This window comes from Cavia porcellus, unplaced genomic scaffold, assembly GCF_034190915.1.
Source record: "Cavia porcellus strain 051 isolate PalLab524CR breed Dunkin Hartley unplaced genomic scaffold, mCavPor4.1 scaffold_27, whole genome shotgun sequence".
NCBI classification, from domain to species: domain Eukaryota; kingdom Metazoa; phylum Chordata; class Mammalia; order Rodentia; family Caviidae; genus Cavia; species Cavia porcellus.
Genome location: NW_026947510.1, coordinates 46,672,986 through 46,694,183, shown reverse-complemented (window position 1 = coordinate 46,694,183; position 21,198 = coordinate 46,672,986).

The window sequence follows — 21,198 nt, the reverse complement described above, 5'->3', positions numbered from 1 at the left end:
GGGCTGCATGTTGAAAGCTTTCTTGAAAGCCTATTTCAAACGATCAGAAAGTCCTGGTGGTTGAACCTTCCACTGTTTACCCAGAACCTGACCTCTGTTTCTACCCTCTAAATCATGCTGTCTCTCAATCCATCTCTCATATCTCAATCCATATCTTTAATATAGTGTATATAGCTGACATATAAAATTTAGATATTTACCACGTGAAGAAATTATGTGTGGATATTTTTCTATCTTATATAAAAACTAAACTTATTTAGAAGAGTTACTATTTCTTGCACTAAAATGTAAGCTTCATGTGAGCATGAATTAAGTTTTTAAAAAATTCTTTCTCTTAGAATGCTTAGTGCTTAGAATGATACCTGGTACGTTTTATGAAATTAATATTTGTTAAATAAACGCATAGTGGGAAGATAGCACACTGCAAATCTTTCAGCATTTAAGGTCTCTCAAGATTACCTTCTGTTTAGTTAGAAACTATCATTCATAATGTAAGAATGACCCTGTCATGATAGATTTTTTTACTTCTTTTAAAAGCTGACTGCATGAACAGTAGACTCACGAGAATGGAATTTCAAAATTTACAGCTCACCTATTTAAAAATATAGTATAACACATAATTTAAGAAGTAATATGTAGGTGTTTGATATGTAATATATTGAATATTTAGTGTGCCTGGTAGGGAAGGCAGCTGACACTAACTGGGCTTACAGATGACATTATACGCCAGTCCTTTCTCATAGGTATTGCCATGGACTCTCTCTCCTGCTCTGATCTTGCTAAGATGAAGTTTTTGGCTTTGGAATATCCTCTAGCTTGACCAGTGACACACGCTACTTAATAGCACAGCTAGGATTCAAACCTGGTTGTGATTCCTCCACTCGAGATCTTTTCATGGTACTCATGATTTTGCCTCTTCTATTTTTTTCAGGGAGAAATGTCCTAAAGTATTTAACCACATTCATTTGTTGTATTCAGGCCAATATTTGAAAAAAATCAGATAGCCCACTGATCTTAAAATTTGGTAGCCCAGATGTTCTTTGGCTTCTGGATTCCTCTCTAGGTTTAGCCATTCCTCAGGATCAATGTGATGTTATTTAATTTTATTCTAGATTAAAAAGAAACACTGATATCAGGATCCTACATGGTCTAGATCTGAATGAGTAAAGGTAGACTGCTTTAAGTACTGTTATACCTCACTATCATCCCTTCAAAAAGAACAAAACAACTTAACCTAAAGTCATTCTAATGAGATAGTCAAACTGACCACCCTATTGAGAAAGCTAGATTTTTAAATTTTTTATATTTCTACAGTGCTGGGAATCCAACCCAGAGCCTCAAAGATTCTCTACCCCTGAAATACACTCCCAAACCTTAGATTTTTGTTTTGATTCCCTGTTTAAAAACATTAACCTATCGCTTGTCCTAAATTGGGATGGAAAAAAATAGCACAAAATAGTTCTGTCTGATGTGGATCCCTTTTCTTGTCCCAAGCTCTGATAATGGCTCAGACTGCTAAGCGCAGATCAATTACATGTGGAGGCCACACGCTGTTATGAAATGAATTGAAGTTGCCTGACTGAGACGTCACCTCCTACACCTGGATCTCTGGTGACAGAGACAGAGCCCAGATCCTCCGCACACTTGTTTTGCAGCAAACCCATTGGGGAAAATGTTTGTCCCTTGGTACTTGAGCCGTGGCTCAGAGTTACAGAAAGTTCTTTCCTCTCTCATGCCCTGGTGTTAGTGGAGTGACTTTTTAGGCCTGGGGATGTTCCACATCCCTTTTACCCTTTTATTTTGGGATCGCACGTTGTGAAACAGCTGGTGAGTGTTAATGACCAGGCCACAGCACTCAGGTCCGCACGTCCACGCTCCCCACTGCAGAACAAGGGAAACATCCTGGGTCATGGTTCTCACAAGACAAAGGACACTAAAGCCCCGGAATAATCCTCAGTGGGGAAGGAGCTATTTTTCAGTTTGGCTTGGAACCAAGTGTCAAAAAACATGAAACCATCAGATTACATATGACTTTTTGACCAAAAAGTAGAAATTATACAAACATACAAGTCCAAATTATTATGTTTTTCCCACATCTTTTCTTCTCCCCAGATGTATTGTTTAAATTTGAGCAGTCCTACAAAAGATCCCACGGGAATGGCGCTTCCCACATGAACAGCTTCCTTGCTGGTCAGAGAGTCAATTCAATTCTCTGTCTCCTGCTGGGCCAGTTGAAGGTTATGCAATGTAACCCTACAGATCCCTATAGGTCATTCTGTGTGGTAAAGGAAGCAAGAGAATCATAAACCTTTCATCTCTGGAAGTTGATAAAAGATTGTTTTCTGAAGCGTGAGGGGTAGCAGTCTCTATGCCATGGCTCCTGTGCCAACTCAAAGACATGGTGATACAAGACAAAGATTCAGAGAGAATGAGACAAGATGTGTTATAGTTGACACTAAACCACATATTAAGATTTGTGTCCTGAGATCTAAACAAGTTATTAAAGATTCAAAGGCAAATTATATTCAGCTTTTGCTGTAAGCTTTGTGATCCAGAAGGGAAAAAATGGGTTAGAATCTAACCCCGTTGCTTTACCAACTAAAAGCAAGCATCATACCTAAAGTATGTAGATATAATCAGTCACCCTACAGTTCTTTTCCACACAATGATAACACTCTTACTAAACATTACCAATTATAGAAATGAAATGATCGAATAATTTCAGCCCAAGAGTAATGGATTATTCAACACAATCAAAACAGAGTCATAGTTTACCTAGTACGAGGAGATAATCTATTTTGTTATGCCAGTTTGTTATCCTCCTGTGGTTTTCAAGCTTGAAATTCAGTAATAATTTACCTTGTGCCAGGAGATAATTTATTTTGTTAGGTAAGTTCCCTGTCCTCCTATGATTCTCAAACTTCATTTCCTTCTAAGCAGTAGAAATATGGGTAAAATTGTAAGGATTTGAGGAGGCTTTGATGTTTCTTTCTAAATTTTAAAGACTACAGTATTTCCCCAACTCTCATAGTTCCAAGCCTGGGGAAGAGTTGATACTTTTTATGTTGTGAGGTCCCGTGTTACAGCTCATACTGATGGTTATCTTTTGACCTATGAGCTTCAACCTACAGCAAAGCCTGCTGAGTAATTTATTGAGCATTACCATACTTCAGGTTCTATATTAAATTCTTTTCCAACTTTTTCTCTTTGTAACCACTTTCTAAGAAAGCTAATATTACGTGTGTTATTCAGAGGAAGCTACTATTAGAGGCTAACAAGCTTGCCCAAAGTTACTCATCAAAATAAATAGTAGGACCAAAATTCAGGGCCAATCTGTTATAAGAAACACCTAAATATCATAAAATGAATAATTGTGCTCAAATTTTAAAAACTCATCAAAAATAACTTATGTGAGACTGCTGAGAATATCTTTGTATGTTTCATTGTAGGCTTGTATTTTGTAAAGCTTCAATTTCCTTTTAAATTTGCCTTGCATTTTGAAAAGCTTAAATTCCTCTGGAAACAAAAAGTTTGTTCTGATGTAAAGTCAAATCTTTTCTAAAATAAACAAATGGTTTGGAGTAGAAGGGCGGAAAGTAAAGAAAAATCTATGTGTATAACTTATTTTTATTATTCCCTTTTTGGCAATCAATCTATGTTTTCTTGTTGTTATAACTTCAGCCAAGACATTTAAAAGTACCATGGAGAATATGTGTGCACAATAAAACAGTAAGAAAAAAAAGGGTGCACTTTAACTCTTTGGGTAGAAAAGAGAAAATTAGGATTAAATGTAGATTATTTGATTTTCAAAGTCTAAAACATAATCTTTTGCTTGTTAAATTTCTTTTGCACTGTCAAGAAATTTTTAAGCAGAAATAAACATAAGAATTAATTTTTCATGTAGTAGTCAAATCCTACAGAGAAAAAATTCATAAAACACATTGTCACATGCACACATACATGCAAGCAGACACACAAACACATCACCTACACCTAAAACAGAGAGTTACCAGCATCTAATCAGATCAGATTTTTCCTGGCTTGTATTATTATCATTTTAAAATTTTTAATATGTTCTCAGGATAAGAAGGCTAGAGATAAGCTTGACTCCTCCTGCTGCCTTGTTTAGATGATCTATTTAGTTGTATTTAGCCGGTTTAGCATCTCATTTTAAATAGCTTACATAACATTTTGGGGTAAGTAAACCCCACTAATTCTGAGCTCCTTTATCCAAGAATACCTGTGTGGTTCCAAAATCTAGGGAAAGTGTAGATTTATTGTCATTGTAATGATAATGGCAACATTTATCTTTTAATGTAATTAGATGTTTTCTGTCTAAGAAGATACAGTTAGTGAAGTTTATTAAGCTGGGTCATGATTTACATCACAACCTGCAAAAGAAAGCTGCCAACCCACCACTTGCTAGGGTTAGGCTGAGCTGCGGAATAGTAGAGGTTAGGTCTAAACAAAATACATACAGGTGATTGTAGGTAGGGAAATCCTCACAGAGCTCACACAGAAAATAGTCTGATCATTTCTCCTACGGTGATTTTTGTCATTTGCTGTATGATGGAAATTTACAACTATTTATATTTTATTGTTTAATACCACTTATATTTTGTGTGAAACTAGACAGTGATGAGCTCTAAAATACAAAAGTACACATCCGAGTATTAAGAGTTTATGAAGAATATGGAATTAAAAAAAAAAATACAGCCAGAAAAGAAAGTACAAGGGCTGAAAAATCAGTAGAGCACCCCTCCACCCCTCCGATTCAGAGGACCTAGTGAGATGCTAGCAACCCAGGGGAAGGGAATAGCTAGTTTGATGGTTTTATTGTTTGGTTGACTCTGCAGGCCTGCGGTTGGTGATCAGGGCACCTACCTGAAGGATGGCAGTATGCATCGTGTCAACTGTGGGGGATTTTCTGCTGTCTTGTTTTTGAAATTCAATGTTTTGTTCCATTTTACTTTTTTGTTTTATTCCTGTCTCTGGTAACCTGAGAAACTATTTTGATGATAACAATGTGCAGTATTGTTCCCACTGTTTTGTTTTGTTTGAATTTATTATCTTATTTTATTCAATGATATGTTTTGATCAGTTTTATTGTGTTTTGTTTGAATTTGCTGTCTGATGTTATGGACAACTATTGTGAAGATAGCAAGATATACCGTGAGAGCCATTGTTGATTTCCTATTGTCCTGTTTCGAAGTTCTGTACCATTTTCACTGCTGTGTTTTATTGCCTTTATTCTGTTTTGTTGGGTTTTGTTCTCTTTAAAACAAAAAAATTTAAAAATACTCATTGACATTTATATTTATGACTATGAAAACTAAAACACCCAATGTATTGGAAGAGATTCAACAAATACTTTGAAACTGAGTTATTTTAAGAATAATGTGCCTGAAGGAAACCTTATAATGAATTTAGCTATATTCTGTTCCTTTCAAGTCCATCATTTAGATAAAATAATTTTCTCTTAGTTGTTTGATTGTGTTTTTGGTCTACGAGTTTTGCTGTGCCTGTTTGAAAGAGGAAAGGCCATAGGTAATAAATCATTATTTTTAATGAATGATTTGATAAATAAGGACAGAACATTTATATAAAAGAATTATAGGTATTGTCTGAGAAAGTAAATTTTTATTACCTACTGTATAATAGGTATTTAATAAATAGTATTCAAAATGATATGCAAATGATATGCAAATTTATATGTCATTTTTATCATTTTATTGACTGAAAAATACATGTTATGTATGACAGGTATTTAGAGTTATTCTTGAAGAGTAAAGCATGCTCATACTTTCAACATAAATTTAATATTTTTATGAGTTGAGTTCAATATGTATTATATTTTGCCTGTCACTAAAAAGGAAATGTGTAACCTGATTACATGTGATGGTATGGTATATGTGATAAAATATGATGAGTATTTAAATTAAAATTTAATATAGTAAAAGATGACATTGTCCTTAACTCCTCCTTAGGACACTTCCCCTTGCTTTGCCCACCCCTTCCCCATTTTTCTTGTCACTTTATGAAGACATTTTTCACAAATGTCTTTAGTTGTGCTGTTCTGCTGCCTCAATATGTTGAAGTGATCAAAATATTTACATTTCGTGGTCATCTTGACTTTGGGGAAGACCCAGAAGTTGCTTAGAATCAGATCCAGTGAATCAGATGGGTGAGGATGCATGATGGTGTTTTCATTTGCCAGCAGCTGCAGGACCAGAAGTAATGTGCAACATGCAGCCTTGTCCTGATGGAGCATGAAACAGTCTGCCCATTTCTTGGGCTATGTTTTTGCATACGTTGTTTCTTAAATGTTCAAGTAGGTCTTCTCAAGTAGGCCTTCAGAGCTCATGGTGGTATTTCTGAATACAAATCCAATAGATGTAATTCCATCGAGGCCCCAAAACATCAATCAACATCACCTTGATGTTCGATCTTGATTGACAATGCACTTTTGTGGTATGAAGGGAACTGGGTGATTCCCATAGGGAACTGTATAGAAACTTATCATAGCACTTAACTATTAGGTATAATTTCAGTAATTTCATATATGAATAAAAAATTTTTAATAAAAATAAAATATTTATGAAAAAGTTAGGCTAAATTTGTTTCTTTTCTTTTCTTTCTTTCTTTCTTTCTTTCTTTCTTTCTTTCTTTCTTTCTTTCTTTCTTTCTTTCTTGTTTCTTTTTTTTCCCTATGTGCTGGCATTAAAATGAGCATGTTAGACAGGTGCTATCCCATAACTACATCCCTAGTCTTTAGATTTCACCTTTTAGGGTAACAAAAAATTTTATAAAGGTTTTCTTTTATTCTCAGCTCAAAATTTTCTCTCTCTCTTTCTTTCTCCTCTATAAGACTGCAAATCAGCTTTATGTTATGAATCAGACTCTAATTCTACAGAGTCAAAGAAAAAGAAAAATAAGAAAACAGGAAAATTCAATAAGCTAAGTTGCAAAAGATATGTTGGATAATTTCCCCATGACTTTAAAGAAGAAAGCTAAGTTGATACTGACGGTTTACTCATCGTCTATCTTGTTTATATAATATATATTTGAGTCAAATACACCAAAATATGTTCCTGAAGTGGAGGATGCTAACCATTGTAGTATCTAATCTTTCGGTTATTCTCCTCCTATATGAAATCAATGATGCACAAAGCAGAGATTTAATTAGTAACCTCAGTTTGTCATCTTATTCAAGAAGATACCCTGTTGTGATAAATGACCTGTGGTTGTTCCTGTGTCTCCCATTTAAGCCTCCACGCAAGCTCCATTGAGATTTCTCACATGTAAACAGTGAGGGAGGAACACTTGCAAATTAGGACAGCATAGAGATGTAGTGGCCCAGAACCTCCTGTCCCCAGTAACTAACAAAATAGGCAAAAATAGTAATGATAAGCAGAGTAAAGAATTTATTATTAGAAACCAATCAGGGTAAAGGGGAAGACATCAGCATGTGAATTTAATGTTTTTAAAAGTCTTTTTCTAATTTATTTAATTTTTTATTAGTACATATTTCCAGTACATGATGATTACATTCATGGTGAGGAGTTGGTACCTGTATAAAAGACATCTTAAACATTTTTATTTTACAAGAGAAAATTGGGGAGCTTGCTATCGCACTTCTGCACCCCCCAGGACACCTGATTACTGATTTGAAAAGGGGAACTGACAAGATGCTAACAAGTGTTATTAACACCCTTCAGTGTGGAGAGAACCTGGCACGGGAAGTGAAAAGACAGTTTAAGAAAATAGTTTATGACTCCGTCAGGCAAACCGAAAAGCAGAACCCTGTGCATCCCATCTGAAGACCTCGACAGAGGTGTTGCTGAGCTGACATAGGGACAATGAGTGAGTCTTGAGCAATCATATCCTGCCTGCGTGAATGGCTTTCTGAGCTAAGATGGTGAATGGTAGTCCAGAGGACAAAACAGAGCCTGGATCCTGAGAAGGAATTTCTTCAGTGTCATGTGGATTTCTCCGCTCATCTCTACATACTCTCAGACTGTAAGAAGTAGACTATCTGGTACTTCCATTGAGAAATAATGTGAGATAACTGGGAAAAATATGTCACTATCTGTCCCTAGACAATTTTAAGACTGATTGTTTAGGAAAATGTCTCCAGAGTGTGGAAACCTTTGGAATTAGCTTACAAATTTGTTTCACATGGATAAATAACCAAAGGAAACATTTTGACATTAGTTTTCCAAGTGTGTCAATATGACATTGCTGTTTTCCTAACTCCAGAGACACTCTTTCCCACAGTCACATTGACTCTTCTGATATTTTATTCGAATCAAATTGTCATTAACATCTGTTTTGAGCAATATGACATTCCCACAGTAGCAGAAACAATGATTTTTTTTCACTTGGATAATATAATGAAAAGGTAGGTCATAGAACACAAATCAACAATGTGAAAATTATTGTGATTGCAAATAAAAAAAACTGTTCAATTAACATATTTTGTGGAGCATATAGGAGGATGAATATACTTTTCACAACTGCTTTTGTGGAGAATAGCAATGAATAGCTAACTAAGAGTATTTCAGTTATTCTGAAATGAACCTAACTTACTCTTTTAATTGCCCTTTCCCAGGATTTTCCTAAGATATAAGGAGCTTTCCATCCTCAGTTTTTATTGTCAGTAGTGAGTCTTTACTGCCACAAGAATTATAACAAAACAAACAACCTTTTCTCAATAGATCTCATAGCTGGTGTCCCTCTCCTGCCCTTTATCTTTGTTCATGGCCTACAATTTTGGAACTTCTCGTGCTCACTACTATAAAATTTTAACCTTTCCAATCACCAAAAGATGAACTTGAAAGGAGGCAATTAAGATAGATCCATCAAGCTACATGCCGTTTTTAGATTGGGCTCTTTATGACTTTCTACAAACAAGAGCTCTTCTGAGGCTCATCAAAATATGCAAAAACTTAAGATCTTTTAAAAGTCATACTATGATATTGCACCCAAAGTAAGCGTGCTCCATAAAAGGCAAAAGAAAAAAGATTTAGCCTCTGTAGATATTAAGAATGTATTGTAATGATCTCTATTAAGTACTGGGTATAGACTGCAGCACAAAACACATGGTCTCTGACCACATGGAACTTTAAGTCTTGTGACAAAACCCAATCCAATTGTTATGCAAATAGCTTTTATTCACATTTAATAAGGTGTAATTTATTACACCTGCTGCATGAAATTTATTAATTTTATAGGAGACCTTAAATACAGTTTCTTCTAAATCTATTTCTATCTCATGCAGTGTGGTTAATCACTTTTCATATACTTCTAGGAAGCATCCTACCATCAGACTTATATCATACCCTTATCTCAGGAGATAGTACTCTTGCTTATTCACGTGTGTGTTTCACGCTCCTCTCTCTGCATCCTCAGAATCCACTTTCTTGAATAGAAGGAAAAAATGGAAATGAAGCTTTTGTAGGTAAGGAGAGGGAGAAAGGTTGAAGGGAGGGGAGTAGAATGGAAAAAAAGAAGCAAGATGTATCATGTACAGATACAAATTACCTGTGATGAATGTTATGGTTATGTGTCTATAACATGTACCAATGAAAAAGAATATGGTACAGCAGGGGTTGGCCAGCTGTTGACTGTGGGCCAAGTTAAAGTCCTACCTGATTTTTTGAAAATGAAATTTTATTGGAAAAAAGAGAAAGAAATATTAACAGTGGCATGGATATTTTATGACATGGACACGGACTCTGTGTTTCAACTGCTGCCAGTGTTGGAGTCCTCGTTAGCTGAGCTGCAGATTATCCAACCATAAACTCCTCTTCTGGTACCAGTTGTTGCATGGTTAGTGATAGCCTGGGGCTTGACGCTCTGTAACATGACATCTGCCCAACTTGGTTCCAGACACAGAGAAACAACTTATCTCTCCAAGAGTAATTTCTATGTTCGCCTCATTCCAGAGATAAACCTCCAGCTCCGTTTTCTGCCTGTGCTGAGCCCTCTTCGATCCTAAGACTCCACCACCACCCTCAGCCTCCAATAAATCTTTTTGTCTCCTGTTTTACATGGGCAGATGCTTCTTGAAATCAGCTGTTGATATGTCATTTGCCCACCTCTAAACTCTCCCCAGACCAAACTGGTAAAAGTAGTTCTACTTCTTTGTTCTTGCTGAGAGCTGCTGCACCCCTATGAAGCTCTCCCATTCCCTCATTAAAGGCTTCTTTCTACTTTGTCTCCTTATCTCTCCTGCATCGCTTTAGACTGAGTGCCAAAAATACTCAATCTAGTTAGTTTCCCAGGTTATTATAGAGCATGAAATTCATTAAGAAAAGCTCTCAAAACTAGCATCTGTGGAAGGAAAGGGAAAGGAAGGAGACAGATTAGGCAGAGGGAGAAGTTGGGCTGTGCCAACTACACAAAGAACTCAGATGACCTCCTACAGATTTTAGAAACTGAAATGGTCCTTGTGCATTGCCTCTGCTTACTGCAACAGTGCTGATCTCATGCTCTTAAGGCAATGAGTCAGCAAATATAGGCTGCTCTGGGAAACAAGAGTGATCTTGGATAAGGAGGGACTGTGCAGCACAGGAGCCCACTGAACAAGACTGAGAGCTGAGGCTGTCTGGTAGGGGTACTTCCAGCATGAAAAGAACCCTTTATTTATGAAAGATATTTGGGTGGTGCATTGTATCCATTGCTGAGAGCTCCAGGAGACTTCTGAACATGTCTCATTCTACCCATTCATGGGGATAAAGGGCATCATCTCTCTGCTTAAGCATGCTTCACTCCATCCCCTCTGCAATAATTCTCATAATGGCAAATGACAGTTATTTCTGTCCTTGTAGAGCATCAAAACGGGGCAGTTACTGACCTACTTAGGCTTATAAACTTCTCAAGCACAGTTTAAAAAATTTTAACCCTGTTGGATGTGATGGCATCTACTTGTAATCCCAGCACTTTGGAAGGCTGAGGCAGAAAAATTTCAAATGTGAACCAATCCTGGATAACTTAGTGGCTTAGCAAGGCCCTGTCTTAAAGTAAAAAAATAAAAAGGGCTAAAAAGGTAGCTCAGTGCAAAGACTCTTCAGTAGCACCAAAAACCAACCAAACCAAACCATATAACTAAAATCTTCAATATGGAAAAAAGGAAGAACCCTTGAATCTTGCCTCCGACTTCTTTTCCTTCCCCACATGCTGCTGGCCTTTCCAGTGGCTGGATTTCTTTGCACTATTGACCTAAATAGTCTTTGCTATAGCCACAGTATAAATCCATTGTCAAAGTTCACCAGACTTGTCTTGTAACTGGTAAACAACATTTTGGAATTTAAGAATCCATTTTATCTACAGCAGGTCTGTTTCTTGACATCAGGATTCTCTCTATAAAATAAATAATAAGAATTTAATTTTTCACTCCAGGTGATTAGGGACTTTATGTTCCCCTGATGCCTCAAATACCATTGTTTCAAAGCATGAGAAGCATATGCAATCACAGCTTAAGTGAAGCGAATATGCTTATGTCTAAAATTTTCCAAGTGTATTATTGTAATAATAGAATTCCAAATTTATGTATGTATGTGTGTATGCATGTATGTAGGTGTAGAAGCAATAATATTTAATACAAAGCTTTTATTTTTAAGAAGAACAAGTCTCCATGGGAGGCAAAAAATGATAAATATATTCTGATATAACTGAGTCAGTGAAGCAAATTTAAACAGTACAGTATATCATACCAAAGAATAAATTATACCTCATCCCCTGGAAAAAAGGGAATGAAAGCTTGACTAGATGAAAGAAGGAAATAGAAATGATATGCCAAGATCATAGATTAAGTCAGTTTCTAAGGAAAAAAAAAAGTCCCCCAACTGCTCTCTGAATGGGAGAATTGAAATTCTATGTTTGGAAGTATCGATGAGCAGAGTAACTATTTTCAGCAATTTTGAAATTGGCATAGCAAACCAATAACCCTGCCAGGAAGCCCCACATGAAACACTACATCTTTGACGGGTTGGCAACAGCCAACCTAGGAGTATGGATTGGTCTCATAGGGTCACAATCAGCTTAAAGGACATATGTTATCAATTCTCTCTAATTCTCAGTTCTCCTTTGCCTCCAGACATAGGAAGGAAGCATCTCCCAGCCTTCTGGCTTTTGGCTTACTGTGCCATAATTTGGTCAATAAAATCAGATTGGAAGTGTCTGAGTTCAGTTGCCAGAAATTTAGAAATACTGGGGATCTGTTCTTGGACACATAAAGTGAGATTTGAATAAATGAAACTACATAAAGTTAAAGACTGTCTTTCAATGCAGTTTTAAGTGTAATTGTGTTGGGTAGGGCAATCATGAGGATGGAATGGGTTATTGCTAAGGTTCTAGCTTTTGCTTTCAGCGGTGGGTTTGCGAGTGATCATTTTATTATTTAAAAAAATTACTAAGTAAATAAATAGAGGCATGGTTATGCATGAAAAAACAAGACTGTGCCATGATCAAAGGTTTGTTTTTCTCAAACAGCTAGTATATCCTGGGCACTACTCTATTTATTTATTTAATTAGTATCAGGAATTGAACTCAGATCCTTGCGCTTGGCAGGCAGGCACTGCACCACTGAGCTACATCCTTGGTGCTAAGGTTTGTTGTTAATCCATTTTAAAAGACAAAAGTGCAATTTTGAAATCCTCTTTTTAAAATTTAAAAGTGATTCTCAAATTCATGTGGCTTGGAAAGGCAAGTAGAAAAGACAAGAGAAAGGGAATAAAGGAAAAAATGGACACTATCAGTTTCTGAAAACTTCTAATATGTAATTTTGATTCTTGGAAAGAGGACTCAGAACCTAGCATAAGTCCATGCTACCACAGACGCACGACTCTCTTTCGTATTATTTCCCTGGGATAATGGAAAGGCATTTATGATTCTCTTTCTACCATAAGGAAAGGTAAATATTGTGCTCATTCTCCTGCGTTTTTGCATGACTCACCCATGGACGTGGATATGCGTGTCTTTTCCTGTGTCAGCATCACGTTCTGCTACAGAGGCCATAGGGTATTTAGATCTAATACCTGTTCTTTTTTGTTTTGGTGCCTTGATCATACTGAGCACTGTCAATGAATGCACAATTGTCAATGAATTGTCAGCCTGTAAATTCTGGGAAATTTTTGTAGAAGAGAGCTGGTGTGTGCCCTTTGGTCTTTCTGTCACTTCCTTTTTCCTGCTGCTTAAAATAAAGATGTAAGACATTTGGAAGCATAGCAGATGGAAATCCCAGAGGACCTCTGTGGGGCCCTGGAACTCTGGGGAGCCACGGCCCTAGGCGTGGGCTGTCTTCTCTGATAATCCATGCATTTAAGCTTCTGTCCTGGGGTGAATGTGTACAGCTGAACTCAATCAAAAGTGACACATACCCGTCGTCTTGGTTATGTGTCAGGCAACTTCAAAACTCATAAGTCACAAAAGACTAGTGGTGGAATTTTAAGCAGAATCCTAAACACAGTGGTGAGGAAGATTCTTTCTCTGTGCTTTGCTAAGACTCATACCATTATATTTCATGAAAGGATATTTGAAATAGTACCTTTCCAAACAAGATTCTTCCATCTCTAAAAGTTTAGAATCCCTTCGTCTTATGCAGAGAAAACTTTGTATTTAAAATATATATAAGATGGAGCATTAATAAAACAATGTCCTCAGTGATTAATTACTATGATAGTTAAACTCGCAACCCATAGAGTGTGCTCGATAAAGTGTAAACAGTCTAAATCATAGCAAGGCACAGAGGACTATGCCTTTCTTAAATATTTGCACCTCAACTGCATTTCTGATATTTTTGTGCTGTGTAATACCTGAAATAATATCATCTAGTTTTTCTCTATAGATTACTATCCTGAGAGGCAGACAACCTCATCATATTAAATCTTGTCTTTTTCTTACTCCCATGAATAGGCTGATAATAAAACTTCCTAACTCTAAACCAACTGCCCATGCAAATTAATTGCTCCTAGTTCTATGTCTCGCCCTCAACAGAATCTGCACAGACTGAAGAGAAAGTTAAGAATGAGCTATTTTTTTCTGTGATCTTGAGAGACATCATGAGTCTCTTTAAGCCTTGGTTAAACCTACCATGAATGGCTAAACCAGAAATTACCGGAGGTGTTTTTTTCCTTAGCGGTATATGACACAGAAATATTTGTAATTTTTCAATCTTCAACCCCATTATACACATGCATTTAGATGGCGGATGAAAACCTTTTAACATAAGTGTGTTCTTACCTTTTACTTTTGCCTGCCTGGAAGATGCTAACTGCCAGAATTTCCTCTTCCTCACCCTCTGAGGATGGTTTTGTCTTTGATACACGGATTTCTTGAACTTTGTGGAATCAAGAAGGAAGAGCTAGAAGGAGGACAAACATGGTGAAAGACTAGAATAAGAGAAAAAAGATGGAAAAGAAGAGAAGCTATGCATAAACTTCGCAATGTGAAATAAGGCTAAAGACTAAATTATTTTGAAATTACTTTTTTTGGCAGCTGGGTTGCATAATTTTGAATTATTATTCCTACAGTTTAATAGGATACTAGGTTAAGTCCTCATAAGTCTTTAGATAGGGTTTTTAAATTAGACCCATATTTTTCTCAATGGTTAACAACCCATAGACAAACACAAAAATTTTATGACCCTCCAACTTCTGGGATTCTAGCATAGTCTTATAGGGTACAGTGGAAAATTATGGTAGTACCTATATTTTCCCATGAGCCAAGGTGATTTTGTGATACTTTGTTTTTTGCAAATTGTGCTATGAAATCAGTATGATGCTTTTTTGAAAACATATAAGCATATGGCTGCAATCCTGGTTCTCCAGCAGGCTGAGGCAGGAGGATTGAAAGTTGTAGCCCACTGTGGGAAAATTAGAGTCTATGAGACCCTATCTCAAAATAAAAAAGAAAGTGTGCTGGGGCTGTAGGTCAGTGTGAAAGCTCAAGGTTCAATTCTCAGTACACAGAAGGTGTACAATAACAGACAATATGCTGAATATATGACTTCTCATGTCAAAGTGTTGGGCATGACCCTTCTTATCACTGATACTTTAAGCACAGAATCCTGCCTCACATGTCAAGTGAGGGCTGTGGAGAGGATCCTCACCAACAATCTGTGATCAGAGTACACTGCAGTCAACTCAAGGATGGTGCTTCAGGGATTGAGCGAAGCTAGGGGGAAAATGCAAAAAAAAAAAAAAATGCAAAAAAGACAAGACAGGAAGCAGGTGTTAATGTTGAAAGTGCTCAGAAGGACACTAGCTGGGCGGGTCTGGTCAGTGCAGTAAGCTTTGCTAGCAACTAATGTCCACACTAAGGGATTGTTCTACTTTAGGCATGCTGAGGTATATTCCTCAGAAGTTCATGGGCATAACCTCCTAATGTCAGAGGTGCTGCTTGTTGGAGACTGCTACATTGGTTCCTTCTGTATGTATTCGGATTACATACCTCCTCCTCTGGAAAAAAAAAAGAAAATAGTTACTTTATTTTTTACAGCTAGTTAATTTTGTTTGGGGATGAAATGATTTTAAAGTTTCTACAAAAACAGTTATACAGTAGAGTACCACTCTGCCATGAAGAAGATAAAACTGAGTCTGTTATAGGAAAATAGATGCATCATGAGACCATAATGTGAAGAGAAATAAACCAGACACAGAAACTTAAATATTGCACAATTTCTTTTATATGAGAAAACTAACATATAAATGATGAGCAAAATAAAAAGATAGATAGAGGGGGTAAGAAAATCATTCTTTTTCAAATGGGAAGGGGATTAAGAGATAAAGGGAGGGGGAAAGGAGGAAAGAGAAAGCGGATGATAAAAAATTGACATATGTACACGTACCAACTCCCACAAAGAATGCAATCATCATGCACTACAAACAAATATTAATAAGTAATAAAAACAAAATTTTTTTGGCCAAAATAAAAAGCATACCTTAAATTTAAAAGTTTAAAATAGAGACAGTCAATAATTTCTTTTGTCAATCTATACATTGTCTCAGCAGTTTGGATTATAAGTGTACTTATTAGGAGACCAAGCCGCCCTTGCTGTTGGGTGTTGAATAGGAACCTACATACAGAAATAATTTGAATACGCAGATATGGTAATTATTTCATGATTTCTTTCTCTGTTAGGTAAATTGCAATATTTTAACATCATTTCATAAATATTCAGTGTCTTAACTCAGCACTAGGGGGAGCAACATTGTAGAAAAAATACCATGAATTTGTGAGCTTCACGACAGTCACAGAAAAATTACAAAATTTACCAAATTTTAGAAGGAATGGCTGTGTGGTAGGTAAGCTTGACTGCATCACTTTGATTGGCTTGGAAACCAGCCATAGTGTTGGTGGTGCACAGTTCTGGGTGCACGTGGGTGGGTTGTGGAGATACGATCTTAGCTTTTGTATCTGTTCTTTCTCCCTTTCATCTAGGTTGCTGCTCCCCTGTTCTGTTTCTTGGCCACCATGATTTAAGCATCTTGCCTCTGCAACATCATTCTGCCTTGATGTTTTTGCCTTGGAGCCAGCTGACTGTGGACTGAATCCCCAGAAACTGAGTTGAATCAAAGCTTCCTTCTTTAAGTTGGAGAACTGGGTACTGTATCCCAACCATGAGAAAGCTAACTGATACAGGCCGAAAGGCAGTAGGGTGGCTCACAGGCAGGGAGGTGTGTGACTGTTTTGATTAGTTAGTATCATACTTTCTGAGTTAGGTTGATAGTGAGAGTTGGGAGCTGAAGTCCTTTTTAAGAAATTTTTCTCCAAGATTAGTATTTAAAGCCTGTACTAACCAGTATCCTGGAAGCTAGGACACAATCAATCACTCTCACCTCTTTTCTCCAAGTATTACTAATCATCCAAAATAAAGAAGAACAAATTGGTAGAACAGTTTTTGGCCTCAAATAATACAATTCTGACCTGCCGTCAAGGAGCAGATTCCTGAAAACAATATACTTTTGCAGTAAATATAATCGTACAATGAAGAGAAATTACTATATTATTTCCTACTAAGAACATTTTTTCTTTGACAATTTCAAGAAAGTCTTAATGAAAGTTTGAATGAAATCAATATGATTGAAAGACAAAGAATTGTAACACCAAGAAGAGATAATAATTGAGGTGTACTACCTGTTCTTAAGTTTTGAATATGTTGTCATTTATATGTCCTATACTTCAGTAAGCTAGATAGCTCCATACTTCTCAAATCAAGAAGTAGGCTCATGTGAACCAAGTGTTATACCATTAATTAATTACTTGAGCATTACACTAGAGTATGTTTATATGTTAATAAGACCATGTTTGATGTATACCAGCGTTGCTATGGTTTGGATATGATTCAAATATGTCCCTCAAAGATTCCCACCATTTTTTACTCTGAAAAATAACTTTTAAAAAATAATGTCAACACCAAAGAATGTTGTTATCTAAGAACACATCATTTTAGGCTTTTGATGTATAGTAGAAAATATATAGTCCTTCAAAGGTAAATGATTTATCCCATTATAAATGAATAAATATATAAAAGGTTAGGCTATATTGCTTCTGGCTTTTTAAAGTGGTAGTTTTCTTTTTTAATATCTCTTTTCTTTCTTTCTTTTTTTGTGGAGGGGTCCTGGGGATCAAAATCATGACCTTGCAGTTGCCAGGAAGTTGCTTGTGCTACTGAACTAAATCCCTGGTCCTCTTTTTTTTTTTTTAATTTTAAAGAGAAAAAATAAAACAATTTGAAAACAAAATAATAGGAGAGTAACAATGGTTAATATATTACATACTGTTCTTTAAATTAGTTACTCAGAGTACAAATGCTGCCATTTAACTGTTCAAACAATATTAGCACAAACTTCGTTTAAATGAACTAAGAGAAATTAATAGTATAGCTACCTTGACTATCATCTCTATCTATATCTACATCTGTATCTTTCTGCTTTTCCCTTCCTTCTTCTCTTCCTTCCTCCACCCCAGTTTCTTTCCTTTTGAACTTCTTCCCTATTTTACGATATCCATTTGTGCATTCTTTTAGCTTCTCACACTAGGAAACAATATGATGCATGTACATCTGGTTTATTTCACTTATGCATTCATTTTACCTATAAAAGTCCCCAGTTTATTGTTCTTTATGAAAAGTACTGAGTAGTATTCCATTGTATAAAAAGACCACATCTTTTTTATCCATTCCTCAGTTGATAGGCATTTGGGTTGTTTCCAAGATTTGGCTATTACAAATTGTGCCGCTATATGGGTACACATGTATTGCTGTAGCATGATGTTTTTAATTCTTCTGGGAAGATATCCAGAAGGGGAATAGCTGGGTCAACAGGCACCTTCCATGTTAGTTTTTTGAGGAATTTCCACACTGATTTCCAGTGATTACAACAGACTACACTCCCACCAACAGTGGAGAAGAGTTCTTTTCTCCCCTCAGCCCCTCACACATGTGTTATTGCTTGATTTCTTGATAATTGCCATTCTGAGAAGGAATCTCAGTGTTGTTTTAATTTGCATCTCTCAAATGACCAGTGATGTAGAACACTGTTTTATACATTTATTTGCTGTTTGTAGTTCATCGTATGAGAAGTGTGTATTCCTCTCAGATGCTCATTTTTGGATTGGGTCTTTAACTTTGGGAGGTCTGACTAACTTTTTGAGTTCTTTATATATTCTTGATAGTAATCCTTTGAGGAAGAAATAGCAAACAGTTTTTCCCACATTGTGGGTTGTCTTTCACTCTTGGTGATTTCTCTTACTGTGCAAAAGCTTTTCATTAGGATGAGATTCCAGTTGTTGATTCTTTGTGATAGTTCCTGTGCTAGTGCGGTTTTATTCACAAAGTCTTCACCTATATCAATGTCTTCAAGTTTTACCTATTCTATCTTCCAGCAGATTTAGTGTTTCTGTTTTAATAGTTAGATCTTTGATCTGTCCCAAATTTAGTTAAGAGCACAGTGAAAGATCTGGGTCCAGTTTTAAACTTTGGCATGTGCAGAGCCAGGTTTTCCAGCACCGTTTATTAATGAGGCTATTTTTCTTACAGTGAATTGATTGACACCTTTGTCAAGGATAAGGTCTGGAGTTGTTTCTGAGTTTTTAAAATCTGTTTCATTGATCTTCAGGTCTGTTTTTTTCCCCCACTACCATGCTGTTCATTACAGTGGCTTTATAGTATAATTTCAAGCCAGGGATTGTAATGCCCCTACCTTGCCTTTGTTGCCCTGAATTGCCTTTGCTATTGTAGGTCTCTCAAATTATAAGATTGTTTTCTCTAATTCTGTGAGATACGCTATTAAAATTTTGAACAGAATTGTATTAAATCTGTATAACAGTTTTGGAAGTATAACCATTTTTACTATATTGCTTCTTCCTACCCAAGAGCTACCCAAGGAATATCTTTCCTACCAAGCTTCCTACCCAAGGGATATCTTTCTATTTTCTGATATTCTCTTCAATCTGTTTTTATTTTAGAGTATTATAGTTTTCAGTGTAGTACATCCTTCATTAGATTGATTCTTAGGTATTTTATTTTTATTTTGTTGGATGCTATTGTGAAAGGTATTATTTCCCTGATTTCTCTCTTAGTGAGTGTGCTGTTCATATATAGGAAGGCTATTGATTTTTGAGTGTTGATTTTGTATTGTGCTAATTTGGATTTGAGTTTTTGGGGTCTTCTATGTAGAGTATCCTATCATCTTCAAATAGTAGTTTAACTTTTTACTTTCTATTGTTGTTTCTTTTTTTCTTTCTGTCTTTGTACTGGGAATTGAATTCATGATCTTTAGCTTGCCACACACACACACTTATGTCACTGAGCTATATACCCAGCCTATTTATTTCTCTTGTCTAATTGCTCTGGCTAAAGTGTCCAGGACTATGTTGAATAAGAGTAGAGATAGTGGACATCCTTGTCTTGTTCATGATTTTAAAGAGAAAGCTTTCAGGTTTTACCCATTTAGTATGATGTTGGCTGCTGGTTTGTCATAGATGGCCTTCATCAGATTGAGATAAAGACCATCTATTCCAATTTTCTATATGGCATTTTATCATGAATGGCTGCTGCACTTTGTCAAAAAATTTTTTCTGCACCTATTGAGATGATCATATAATTTTTGTCTTTAGCTCTATTAATACTATGTATTACATCCATTGAGTTATGTAAGTTGAACCATCCATGCATCCTTGGGATGAATTCCACTTGATCATGGTGTATAATATTCTTGGTGACTTACTGCATTCTGTTTGCCAGTATCTTATTGAGGATTTTTGTACCTATGTTCAATAGGGAATTTGGCCTGTAATTCTCTTTCTTGGGTGCTTTTCTGGCTTTGGTATCAGGATAATGCTTACTTTTCCCAGGAATTAATTTGGGAATATTGTTTCCCTTTCAGTTTCATTAAAGAGTTTGGGAAGTAATAGTGTTAGGTCTTCTCTAAGTTTCTTATAGAATTCAGCACTGAATCCATCAGGCCTTGGGATTTCCTTTGTTGGTAGGTTTTTAACTACATCTTCAATTTCATTGATTGATATTGGTTTATTTAGAATGTTTGGAATGCAAGTTTTCAAAGTAGATATAGATGACCGTCTGGATTTCTGCAAGATCTGTTGTGATTTCACACTTTTCACTCCTAATTGCTAGGAATTAAGTCTTTTCGTTCTTTGATAAGTTTGGATAAAGGTTGATTGATTTTATTTAATTGTTCAAACAGCCAACTTTTTGATTCTTTGTATCTTTTTTCAATCTCCACTGCAGTAATTTTTGCTCTGACACTCATAATTTCCTCTCCCGTATGAGCTTTTGGCTTAGCCTTCTCTTATTTTTCTGGAAGTTTGAGGTTTACCAGTAAGTTGTTTATTTGCATTTGCTGTTTTCCTGATATGTGTCCCATAAGTTGCTGTATGTTGTATTGTCATTATCATTTCATTGTAGAGACTGTCTAATTTCATCTTTAATATCATCTGTGACCCATTGGTTATTGTGAAAGGTCTTATTTAATTTCCATGTGTTTATGAAGTTCTTGTGGTTTGTTTTACTATTGATTTCCAATTTCATTGCACTATGGTCTGATAATTGCATGAGATAATTTCTATTCCTTTGCACGTACTTACGCATGTTTTATGAGCTAGCATGTGGTCTGTTTTGGAGACCATCCCAACTGAGAGGAATATGTATTCTGATGTGGGGGTGGAACACTCTGT